The sequence below is a fragment of the Camelus ferus genome, chromosome 6 (genome assembly GCF_009834535.1).
Source record: "Camelus ferus isolate YT-003-E chromosome 6, BCGSAC_Cfer_1.0, whole genome shotgun sequence".
Taxonomy (NCBI): domain Eukaryota; kingdom Metazoa; phylum Chordata; class Mammalia; order Artiodactyla; family Camelidae; genus Camelus; species Camelus ferus.
The window spans coordinates 74,491,950-74,504,844 of NC_045701.1; the positions used below are offsets into that span (position 1 = coordinate 74,491,950).

A 12,895-nucleotide genomic window follows, 5' to 3' on the forward strand; every position below is an offset into this window, starting at 1 on the left:
ACTATTCCAAGAGATGAGTCGGTGGTAAGAAAAAAATGGTTTACGCTCATTGTAAAGTACTAGAACAGACTCAGAACTCAGGAACTGCTTTTCATTCCTGACCGTGCCCAAATACTTTCAAGTCATGAGTCAATGCCACCAAACTTTCTATTAGGTGATGAAGAGATCCAACAGTGATGGCTTTTGTGGACGTACGGCATAGCAGAAATTGAGTGGCCCCAGGAAGGCTTGAAGCAATTGCTTTGTTTCTTGAAATGGCTGCCTCATGGAATGCACATATTTTATCCTGAACGTGATAAATACCAGCAGCACTCATAGAGTAACCTAAGAAAACGATGGCAGAAGTTTCTGAGTTCATCTGTTTTTTCCCCCTTTGCTTCACCTGGATGCTTGAAGTGTTGAATCAGTGCAGGAGTTCTTGAAGTTTTTCTACAAGTTCATGAGGTTGATCTTAGAGCATAATTAAATTACAGTATCACACCTGAAAACCTAGGAATCAGAATTTTCATTAAGTCCTGGAGAACTTCAGGAGCATCAGGAACATTGATCTGAAACTGTTTAAATACATGTTCTCCTTCATGGGTGACATTTGTTTGCCCGTCAGTAGCAGTATCCACACTGATGATCAGGCTTGGGTAGCTTGGGCAAAATGAACTTCTGGTAAGATTTTTCTACCCACTAGGATTAGCAAGGAGCTAGAGGAGGTGAGTGTGGAATACAGGCTCTAGCTGGAGCACATGTCTTGGGCAGCGCGGGCTGCCATCACATAGTACCATAGACTGGATGGTATAAACAACAGGCATTTATTTTTCCACAGTTCTGGAAGCAAAAAGTCCAAGATCCAGTTGCCAGCATGGATGGGTTCTGATGAGAGCCCTCTTCCTGCCTTGCAGACCTTCTAGCAGGTTCTTATATGGCAGAGAGAGAGAGAGAGAGAGAGAGCAAGCTCTGATCTCCTCCTCTTCTTGCAAGGACGTTAATACCATCGTGGGGGTCCCTCCCTCTGAGCTCATCTAAACCAGGTTACCTCCCAAAGGCCTCACCTCCAAATATCATCACTATGGGGGTTAGGGCTTCAACCTATGGATTTGGGGACGGGGGGACACAAACATTCAGCCCATAGCAGCACTTATCTGAAGTGACACCTGAATTGAAGTTTAAAGGAGAGATAAGTAAAGTAAGGGGAGCAGAAAGAAAAGGATATTCTAGGCAGATGGGTGCAATGAGGAACAGCGTGGCACGAGGGTGTGCGCCAGCGGCCAGAGGAAGCGGAGGAAGAGAAGAGATGTGCATCCAGAACTTCCTGCGGTGCTTTGCTCATACAGCCACGCCACACCCCCTCCAGCTTTATCTCAGTGCGGGGTGCGGACCAACTCGTGTGTGAGTCGGCACAGCTCTTCTAGAGGACATTTGCTGTTTCTTCCTGCCAAGCATCTATTCTCCCTTCTTTGGGTAATAGCACGGTGACGTTCCTTTGAGAAACCACCATTCCTCCACTCTGGGTTTATGCCGTTAGAGCTGCCGCATCCCATGAACCAGGCCTGCCCTCGCAGGCATCACTTTTCCTGGTACGTGCCCTAAACCAGGCCAAGGAAAACCAATCCGAGGATTTGGGCTGGAACTATTAGAAAAGGGGGGACTTGCTTTAGCTGATGCCACTTCACTGGAGGATTACAAGGCTGAGAGCTGCTGTTGCCTGTCTTTGTACTACAGAGGGAAAGCTTGCCTACGAATTAAAAACACACACACAGAAGGAAAGACTGCCTAGAGATTTGATGTAACATATTTCTGACAAGATCTTTGAGGATTTGGATCCACTATGACAACCAGTCCACCCAGACCCCTTGGTTTTGTGAACAAATGAATCCCCTCCTTTTCCTTAAGAGAAGTTGAACTGAGTTTTCTGTCACTTGGAGCCTGGAGAAACCCATGTAATACAGTTCCCTAGAGAATTTAGATACATGCTCCCCCACGTAAACACCGGTGCCCCAAAGAGCTCCTAGGAAGTCACTGAGGTAGGGATCAAGGGACCTGGATTCTGGGCCTGACTCTGCTGTTCCCCAGATATAAGATGTTCAGCAAGTCAGTTGACTTTCAGACACCTCAATCTCCCCATCTAAAAGAATGAGACAAATTCTAAGTGAAGTGAGCCAGAAAGAGAAAGAAAAATACCATATGATATAACTTATATGTGGAATCTAAAAAAAAAGACAGATGAATTTACTTACCAAACAGGAACAGACTCACAGACATAGACATGGTTATCAGGGTAGGGGAGGAAGCTGGGATGGAATAAATTGGAAGTTCGAGATTTGCAGATACTAACTACCATATATAAAATAGATAACAAGTTTATACTGTATAGCACAGGGAACTATATTCAATACCCTGTACTAACCTATAACAAAAAAGAAGATGAAAATGAATATATGTGTGTACATGTATGCCTGGACTATTATGCTGTGCACCAGAAACTGACACAATATTGTAAACTGACTGTACTTCAGTAAATTTTTTTAAAGGGAAAAGGAAAAAAAAAAATAAACAAATACAAATAAAAGAATGAGACCAACAAAATATTCCGTGTCTGTTTCAAAAGGTTGCCCTGAGGGTCTAAATAAGGTGATGAATGAGAAGACATTTTAAAAAATTGAAAAATTACACTTCATGCAAGCCATTATCTTGCCACTGCAGTGGGCACTGAGACACACGAGTCTCCAAATGGTCAAGGGACAATTAATGGTCAGAACACAAGCATATGTATATTTGTGTCAGAACTGGACTCATGATTGACTTGCGAGCACTTTCCCTGGGGTCACAGCCAAAAACAATGTCCTGCACTTCCTATGAATTCTGGCCAAGTTTTTTTTTTTTTTAAATCCAATTTTCAGGAGCAAAGATCAGAAGAAAAATAGGAAACTGTCCACAGCCCCTGTACACAGGATCTCTCCTCATCATTTTCATTCCCACACTGGGATTTTGCTCTGTTCAGGACACAGATCTATTTGCTCAGAAGTCCTAGGATGGTGAGTCCTATGAATTCCCTTTAGAACATGGCTGATCTCATTACCTGGAAACTCTATGAGGAAGTAACAGATTAAACAAGGTTTTCTGTGTATTTTGCTGGATATTTTTGGATTTTTTATGAAGGTGTTCACTTACTTCAGCCGTGTCTGTCATCTCCGGGGTCTTAGGTCACAAATATATGGCGTTGACATAGATGAGGGAAGAAGGAGGAACTCTTTCCATTTTCAAAGCCCTTCCCTTTAGAAGGAATCCACCTGAACAAGGGAATACAGAGAACATTAAACAGACAGCTGTTCAAATTTTTCATGGAAGCCTTGGCGGCTGTTTCCTGAGACACTGCTGTTCTCTTTTATGTACTTAATATTGAGTATTGGGAGGCCTTGGGTTTCCTTATTAAGTCAGGCGTTTGTCAAATTTAGCTCCCAGGGGACGAGAATAAACTTATTTTCTTTCTTTTTCCTCAACCAAATTCCATAGTTTCTCCCCTCCCATACTCCGCTGTTTGCCTGAGGAAGTGAGTTTTCGCCCACACTCCCCACTGCCCAAAGAAGTCACTATGTTTTTCATATTAGCCGACACCCACTGCTGTAAGAGAGACAGAAAGCAGGAATACGGAGAGAACTGCCAGGCACGCCAAAAGCCGTGATGAAGACAGTCAAAAATATGACCAGGTTGGTACTGTGCAAACAGTGGGTCACCACGGCTCTCAAGACGGGTAACATTAGAATCCCCAAAGCGTATTTGATGACTGCAAAAGTCTATCCTTGAGTTCAGGATTCTTGGTCCAAGTGCAACATTCCCCTTCAAAGTCTTCCTATTTTTAGAATGCACCTCATCCTGGTGGCCTGAAAGACTCCACCTTGTTTCTTATCCAGAGCAGGAGGAGCAGACTTTACTCTCAAAGTCGGTGTGGGCTCTAAGTGCTGGAAGGTGCCAGCCTCTGACTTAGGGCTTTAGTCTCCTCCCCCCACGTACGCACACCCCACTAGTGGAGAGAGAGAACCACTGAGCCACTTTCCTTGGAAACTCACTTCGTGTTTGTGAAAATAAGGGAAACAAGTAAATCTTTTCTACACAGCTCCTTTTTTTTTCCACGGATGGATCCCCTCTGATGTAGATCAAAGACACGTGAGCTGTGAACGGACATCTCCTGCAGAGCACAGCCCCCACCACCTCCTAGCATGGCACCCTCAAGTGAACTCTTTGGATTTCCAATTTGGAGTTGTTGGTTTTTATTTTTATTTTTTTTCAACCTTAATTCCCACTGAGAAAGAGCAAACGCTCAGGAAATATGTCCTCGTGTCATCCTCCCTTGACTTTAATGTCCGTTCCCAAATCAGGAACACAAAATGCAAAGTTCAAGCCCAACCAGAGCTCAAGATAAAGGCAGTCCACCCAGCTGCCTCCTGGCAGGGAGGATAGCTCTGAACCAACTGACTGGCCTGAGGGAGGAGGCGTCCACGTTAGTCAGACTGAAAAGTTTAGCCCGCAGAAGGAGGCAAAACCAAATAACCAAGTTATCCACCCAGAAAGTGGGATTCTGAGTGTCAAAATCACATACATAAACTGTAGCAGCCTGGAAACAATAGCCAAAATAAAAAAACAGCAAGCGACTGATGAATATTAACTTTTTGTTGTGGCTTTTAGAAGATTTCATATTTTTTATTTTTTGCTTTTATGTCTTTCAAGAACCAGCTCTCTCAAAGGGTTGATTTATCACTCTCCCCAGTAAAAAACTCATAACCCTAAATTAGTGGGAAAGAAAGCAGTCTTACAGTTTCTGAGAAGAAAAGAGTGCCAGATCCCAGTGTGTGAGAAGCTCCTGGGACGGTCTGGCCGTTGTGGTCCTGTTCCCTCTGCAGGTGGCGGGAGGAGTCCTTTTGCCTCCACTTTGCTAGTTTCCGGGAACATAAGGTGGTTCCCCAGAGTGGACGTGGGCACCATCCTTCCAAAAAGTCTTGAGAGATGATACACCTTGCATAGACAACCTCCCAGGGGGCTGCTGGACTGAAAGGTTCCCCTGGGGGATTTGGTCACACACATCCAAATGACTAGTACTTGAAAAATTACTGGATATGCTTTTTTCTTTTTCTCAGGTGCAGAGATTGAGGGAATCTCGCCCAGGCTCACCCAGCTCTGGTGCTGGTGTCTCAGGGGTCACCTATGAATGTCGTGAACGTGAACACAGGACAGGACCTGGGATCTAGGGCACTCATAGGAAGCCTGCCCGGTTGCTGCTTTAACCATGCCACAGCCGTGCACTAGAGGAAGCGGGAAAGAGTAAGACGTTATTAAGGGAGTTCTGCCAATACTTAATTAGATTACTCTATTAACATGCAAATTTCCCTCTCCCATTTGAGCCGAGATACCGATATGGGGACATTGAAGATAGTCTCTGCAGAAGATAGTGGATTTATTTTTTAATTACGAAGAAACGTGTTGGCCAACAAGGGGAGATCCGTGTGCCACCGTGAGAGAACAGCTCCCTTGTCACAGCTTGGGCAGGCGGCAGCTGCTAGCGCTGGGCTTATGTAAGGCGCTGCTTTGGCCCTTGGGCCCCGGTGCCCAGTTTCCAGCCAGGATCCGAGGGGTCAGCGTGCCAGGTGAATGAAATCCTGCCTTTGTTTGACTGCCCCAGAGTCTCTTGCTCTGGGACGTTCCGTGCAACAGAAACCCAGACACACTTATTATACAGAAACCCGGGAGGGGAAGAGGAAGGAGGCTTCTAGATGCCAAAGGCAGTGGCAAAAACTGAATAGGCAAGAACTTTCTCCCGGCCAAGTCAGCAGAGTGTCCCAAAGTCTCAGAGATTCCACACTCTATGAGGATGGGAGAGAGCACTCTATAAAAGCAATTCAACTACTGTAACATGGCACACACATAAGAAATAGCACTGGTTTTAAACACGGAGTTATATGCAGAGAATTTGTTAAATGTTTTAAAAACATATTTTCATATAGGTTTTTAATTATATGTGTTAACTAGATTGAAAGTTTTTGGGTCCCTACTAAACAGACACAGACTACGTTAACACAATAAATAAATTAATAAAGAGACATGATTAAACTTTCAGATGACGTCACGTAAATTATATACTTATTTTTATTACAGAAGTAGTAGAGAAATAGAAAATAAGGAAATATTACTTACAATATCACTAATCTAGCCCAATCGCCGTTGTATACAAAACCACGTAAGAAGGTTTCACTGAGGTCTTCACCTCACATTTCAGTTAAGTCCATTCTCAGTCTGGACTCTTTCAGAGGGCAGTGACAGAAAAGAGGTGCTTTGCTGCGTATTTACAAACTTTCCCACAGATACAAACAGGACAGAAGGCACAGTGGAATTTTAAATCTAGCAAAATATCAGTATTTACTGAAACCCGACTGTGTGACTGCCACGGCATTATTATTATTATTAATATCATTATTGTTGCACAGCAAATAATCTGTGGTGCCTACCTTCAAATATAAAGCAAACAACATAATAAATTCATCCATGCGAGACTTCCCTGTTTTTGCTGTTTTTTGATATGTGGTGGAATGCCTGAAGATGAACACTCATCGAAGTTAGAGTTTCACAGGATGTGGCAGAGCTTTAACATGAGATGTAAAAGAGCAATTCGCCTCAGAAGTCAGGCAGGCGGTCAATGCTACTTACCAAATATCCACCCCCTGCACAGCTGGGCCGGCAAGTAAGCTGGTTAACAAGCAGTTTCTGACCATCTACTCAGTATGCAATGGACCAAGTGCTGTGAGAAATAAAAGAGAAGGACATTGAAACTCCACGCTCTTGAATGGTTTCCTTCTAAGCACAAAATCCACACAGAGGGATTGACTTGGGGGCACTTACAAAGAAACATGGGGTATCAGCATACTTCAAACCGATTTCAGAAAATACGTATAGACTACGTCACAGAAAAGCCATCAAGTCTGGGCAGGGTTTGTCCCAAGTCTCTCAGAGAGAAAGGAGAGGTGTGGAGGCTTGCCCGTTTCAGTGGGACGGTCAGACGCTTGACTCCACAATTAATGTCTGTAATTCAGAGGTTTTATATATTTTTTTAATGGTGAAGTTAAAATTTTAATCCGAGAGCACTATTCCCTGACATGCTGTCCAAGACTAGGCTCTGTATAAACACCTGGAGAGAACTCCTGAGTGGCTTGGCACTGCCGGGAAGGGGAAGGGATGGTAACGCCTCTAAAACAGTTCCAGAGCGACTCCTTAGGAAGCCCGTTGAGCCATGATTCGGTGGCACAGGAAAAGAATGACGGGGCTTGAAAGGGCTAGAAAGTCCTTTTCTTTCCCTTCTGGGACAGCTACAGTTTTAAATTAAATTACAAAACTGGCAGTACTTTCACTTTTAATTTAATCCTTCAGATTTATATGAATTGATACTGTGGGCTCTGGAGGAGGCGGTCCGTGACCCGCCCCAGCTCTATGAGATGGAAGACTCTCCGGTAAGCAATACAGGGAGCATCCCAGAGGCAGGAGCCTGTGGTACCTCAGGTCTTCCTTAAATTGTCTGGAGACAAGCTCCCCCTTCCCTTGCAAAACAAGAGAGTATAAGAGAGCCATTCCCAGACAGCCAAGAGGGGAGACCACCAACCACAGAGGGGCCACGGAAACACACTACTCCATGAAAACTGTGCAGCTTGGGGTTAGTCAGCCAGCACCTAACCCCAGGTGTCACATATAATGGAAGTTTGCACTCAAACTTCTGAGACCTTACAAAAGATATTTTCAGCAGGTTTTTCTTTTGTTTGTTTGCTTTCTACGAAATGTACACTAAAATAATAAACTTCCATGAGTGCATCCATGGTATGGACATCACCCCAGCGATAACTCCATTGCTTTCTCTCTCATTCAAAGGACTATTTCAGAAAATGAGTGATTTTATTATAGGAATATCCTTGAATATGTTCTAATTTAATATATTAATTAAGATTAGATTTCAGAGACATAAATGAAACATTACACATAGGTTATTTATGATTATAGTATATAAAATATGATGCAGTTGTTAAACTATTCTACAATTATATAGAAAAAACAAAGTATTTTTATATAATAAATTCAGTTATGTAAACACAAACTTGGGAAAACATTTTAAGGAATTTATTTATATTTATTAACATGTCAAGAATATTAAGAACATTATCTTCATCACTTCTGAAAGGTATAATGTTTTTAAACACTAAAGGCCAGTAACTGTTGAAGTCAAAGGAAACAAGTAAAACACTAAAAGATGATGTGCACTTTCTGCTCCTTAAATCCCTAAAATATCACACGTACCATTGTTTCCATCTTTACTTGTCTAATTCCAAAACGATGACCTCTCTTCACTAAACAGGATGGTATGGGTGAACTGTAAGTTCTGTTTCTTCTTCTCTGATAAGAATTGCATTTCTCCTCTTTGTACCTGCTCCCACATTCTGTCTTAGACTTCTCTCATTTGTACTTTTTAAAAAGGGAATCATTTACAATTCTTGGTACTTTATCCATTTGCAATTACAGTTGCTAATAGCTCATAAATAAGAGCAGTGCACTGAGAACCACTGTTCGGGAGGACTGGGCTCCTCAGTCCCGAACTGAAGGGCAGAGAGCCAAGGAGAAAGGGCAGTGTTGAGGAGCAATGCGAAAGAGAGCTTAGGTTAGCCTGCTTCAGGAGCTAGGAAGACACAGATGAGCCCAGTGTCCTGAAAGGGCAGCAGGAACCATGTGGTCATATCACAGGCTTTTCTTTTAGGGAATGAATGCAATGCCTGGCATGTGTATGCACCCAGAAACAGACACCCATGTAAGGCAAGAGGGTAGTAACCAGTCTTACGGCAGAAAGTTGTGTACGTGGACTAGAACATAAATTAGTGTTACCTAGTTACTTCTAAACCAATATCTAGAGATATGAACCCAACAGAAGAAGACTAAAGATACAGAGATAGTCAGCATGGAACAAAGGTAGCTGGATTGGTATTGAAAATCTTACCCTAGGGAGTTCCTTAGTGAAGAAGGATCTGTGATTAAAGGAAAATCACAACCCTATTATTCTAATTATAATTAGTTACGTAAGAGTTTGTATTAAATGCTATTTTTTTAAAATCCAGGATAAGAGTTCCCCAACTCATCTAAACTAAATCTTATTTCCAAAGTCCTAATATTTAAGGATTGTAAAAACAGAAACTCTTGAAATCAGGTGAGCCTAGCTATGCAATGATTATGATTTTGTGCTCAAACAAGATCTACATTGATTCTTCATAATGTTGTATGTATTTATTTTTTTATTCATTCACTCCATAGATATTTTGTGGCACTTCTCATGATCAAGGCATTGTTCTAGACGCTAGGGATGAAACCACAAACAAGGCAGGTGCAGTGTGCCCTTATCTGAGACCCAAATAGGAACATTCCTCTGTAGGGTTATGCCACACCCGGGTGCATTTGATTCATCTTGCAGCCTTCTTCAGTCTCCTTGAGTTGTAGTGGTCTTGTAGAAATGTATTCCCATGTGTTAAATCAGATTTCCAACACAGATTTCAAGCTAGGGTGCAGTTAGTTTTTTTCTTATGGTTTGAGAAGAGAGCTACATTGGAAGTGTAACAAAGACTCTCTTCCCTCCTTAAACAAGGAGTTACTCAACATTCAAGAAATAATTAGGCTGATTAGTTCCTACTGCTCTGGATGTATAATGTGTGTGTGTGTGTGTGAAAGAGAGACACCTTAGAGTGAAAGCTAGGAAGCCAAAAGAAAAGAAGGACTGCTTATCAGACATCCCTAAACCAACCTCCTGAATGTCCTTGTTTTGTTTTTTCTTTATTGAGTTTTAAACTCAAATCAGCAAAGGCAAACACGCTAGCAAGAAATGTCAAAAAGAAAAAAATTTTGGCTGATAAAAAAATACCAGATTTTTATAATAAAATAGTTTTCCACTTATTAACCCATCCACAAATTTCCTTAAATGAAATATTCCCATGGTTGCATGATAGCCCAGAGTCTGCTCTAAATCGTGGAAAAATGACCTTTCAAGGAATAAACCTTAGTGACACACAGTTTGGGCAGTATTCTCCTCAACACACAGTTGGGATGGAAATTGTCTTCAAGTGTTTTGTTTTCTCTGGCAGCTGTATTTCTTTGTTTTTTTCTAAGCCTCAAACTTACAGCAACATAAAAGACAACTGCATGTTTGCAATTTTTATTTGTATAATGTATGTATGTGCAGTTTGGCTCTGGAATGCTATAAGGGCAAATCTCTAGAAACAAAAGTGCTATGTACCGAAATACATATTTTAGAGTTGATACTGAGCCATAAGAATTTCACTGACATTATAAAAAACAGACATGTTATAAAAAAAAAAAACAGATTTTATGACACACGTATAACCTAAAACCAAATAAACAAATGAAAAATGGAATGCTTTTTCCTGGTATCATCTCAATAAATAATCAATCATCAACAATTCGAGTTACTCTAATCTTTATCCTATTCATCATATATGTCAACAAATCTATTAAAGTGTCCTTAGCCCGAAATCCAACCCCCTTCCTGCATGTGTAGATTATTTTCTTTCCCTGTTACCAAACTAGGGTCAGGAAACTCAGGATTGGCTTATCCTCACATTCTCATACCACACCCCTGACAGCAGGAAAGAATTCTGTGATTGATTAGAGATGTGCAAACTATAACTCCTTGAAAGCATTCTCAGCATAGCCCTCTAGGCAGCCATGACCAACCCACTGGAGTGACCACAGAGACAAAATCCTTTTGCCATCAAACGAACAACAAACCAAACTGAGATGATGAGTTTAATGAATAAGGTTAGCAAATGCTTCTGTCAGGAATATCCAGGTAATTATAAAGCTCAGTTAGTTATTTGCTGAACATTTAAAATATCCATAACACTTTGTTAGGAAAGGCAAGGAATTTTTTTTTTTGGAAAGCATACGTCACAGTGTTAAGTCAAGACTATTAAAACCTAGATGAGGAGGTAAGATTAATTTGCAAACATAGAAAGTGTGTTATCCCTTGCATAAGTGCTGAGAAGTGCTAAAGAAATTTCAAACAGACCGAAATCAGCTAGGTCTGAAGTTATAAGTAAAATTTTCATGGATGAAACTTGACATGGACTTTAAGCTGAATAAGTTTTAACTAGAAAAAGGGGAATTAGAAGGGCATTCCAAGCTAGGGAGAAAAAACATCTAACAAAAAGCAAGGATGTAGGACTAGATATGGAATAGTCATCAGAATACAAAAAGACTAGATTCATTAGGAAGGAAGAAACATGGCAGAAAATCAAACAGTAAATGGGAAATAAGATAAAATGGGTCTAAAAATGTGCCAGAAAGACAGACAGGCAGACTTAGAATTGACACAGGAAGCAGGGAGCTGCTGAGAACGTTTCCATTTCAAATCAACTCAGTAAGTTTTTATAGGTAAGCCCTGGTGTAGGAATTGGAATCCTGGCTCTCCCACTTATTAGCTCAAACATTAACCTCTGTGCCTGAATCCCTTTATCTGTAAAACAGGGATTGTATTATCCCCACAGGGTGGAGGTGAGGAATAAATGAGTTAACATTTGTAAACTTCATAGTACCGTGCTGGACAAATTGTAGGCACGACATGGATGTTTTAAGTGGAAAGTTTGACGTAGTCTACAGAAACAAGAATGGTTCTGGGATGAATGTATCAGAGCCTCGCCTGTGGTCCCTCGTCTTCTCTCTGATCGTTTTTCTACTCAAGCAGTGTCAAGGAAGTGTCTTCTGGCTGAGAGTACTTGACTCCTGGGTGTGAAGACATAAATCGGGCTCCCATAGGCAATGTGGAGTGCTGAGAAATGGAACACACCCATGGTTTCACAGGACACTTTAGGTCATGTTCCTGGAGATGAAGGGGAGGCTTAAGCAAACTAACAACTAAAATGACCTTAGATTTTATTGAATGTGGAAATGAATTCTCACATAATCTCTCAATTTCACATTGTCTGTGAGATACCACCATGCCAACCACAGAGGCCCAAGAGGTCAAAATCTCCCTGTTTTTTTTTTTTAACATTTTTTATTGATTTATAATCATTTTACAATGTTGTGTCAAATTCCAGTGTAGAGCACAATTTTTCAGTCATACATGGAACATATATATATTCATTGTCACATTTTTTCTCTGTGAGCTACCATAAGATCTTGTGTATATTTCCCTGTGCTATACAGTATAATCTTGTGTATCTGTTCCACAATTTTGAAATCCCACCTATCCCTTCCCACCCTCTGCCCCCTTGGCAACCACAAGTCTGTATTCTATGTCTATGAGTCTCTTTCTCTTTTGTATTTATATTTTGTTTTTGTTGTTTTTTTTTGTTTTTTTTTTTTAATGGAGGTTCCTCAAAAGACTAGGAATAGACTTACCGTATGACCCAGGACTCCCGCTCCTGGGCATATATCCAGAAGGAACCCTACTTCAGGATGACACCTGCACCCCGATGTTCATAGCAGCACTATTTACAATAGCCAAGACATGGAAACAGCCTAAATGTCCATCAACAGATGACTGGATAAAGAAGAGGTGGTATATTTATACAATGGAATACTACTCAGCCATAAAAACCAACAACATAACGCCATTTGCAGCAACATGGATGCACCTGAAGAATGTCATTCTAAGTGAAGTAAGCCAGAAAGAGAAAGAAAAATACCATGTGACATCGCTCATATGTGGAATCTCCCTATGTTTATACGGAATCTTAGTTTAGAAAGAATATTTGCATAAATTGGCCCCCAGGATAATCCCTGAATTGCTTTGAGGTGAGTGAGAGGGATTTTCTCTTCCTATTTCACAGGGGGAAAACCCTGAAATTCAAATCACAGGCAAGAGGTCAGGCCT

General features: G+C 41.3%; 1 long non-coding RNA gene across 2 annotated transcripts in view; it reads right to left on the bottom strand.

Moving 5' to 3' along the window:
• Positions 1-371: 371 nt before the first annotated feature.
• Positions 372-12,895, bottom strand: part of LOC116664368 — an 82,491-nt gene continuing 69,967 nt past the window's right edge. Inside the window, exons 4-6 of one of the 2 annotated variants that reach the window (XR_004320877.1) lie at positions 6,688-6,778; positions 3,163-3,281; positions 372-489 (exon numbers count right to left, since the gene is read on the bottom strand). This is a non-coding gene — a long non-coding RNA (uncharacterized LOC116664368). Of the gene's footprint in view, positions 490-3,162; positions 3,282-4,896; positions 5,289-6,687; positions 6,779-12,895 lie in introns of those variants that run through there. The other variant, XR_004320878.1, reaches the window with a different exon arrangement.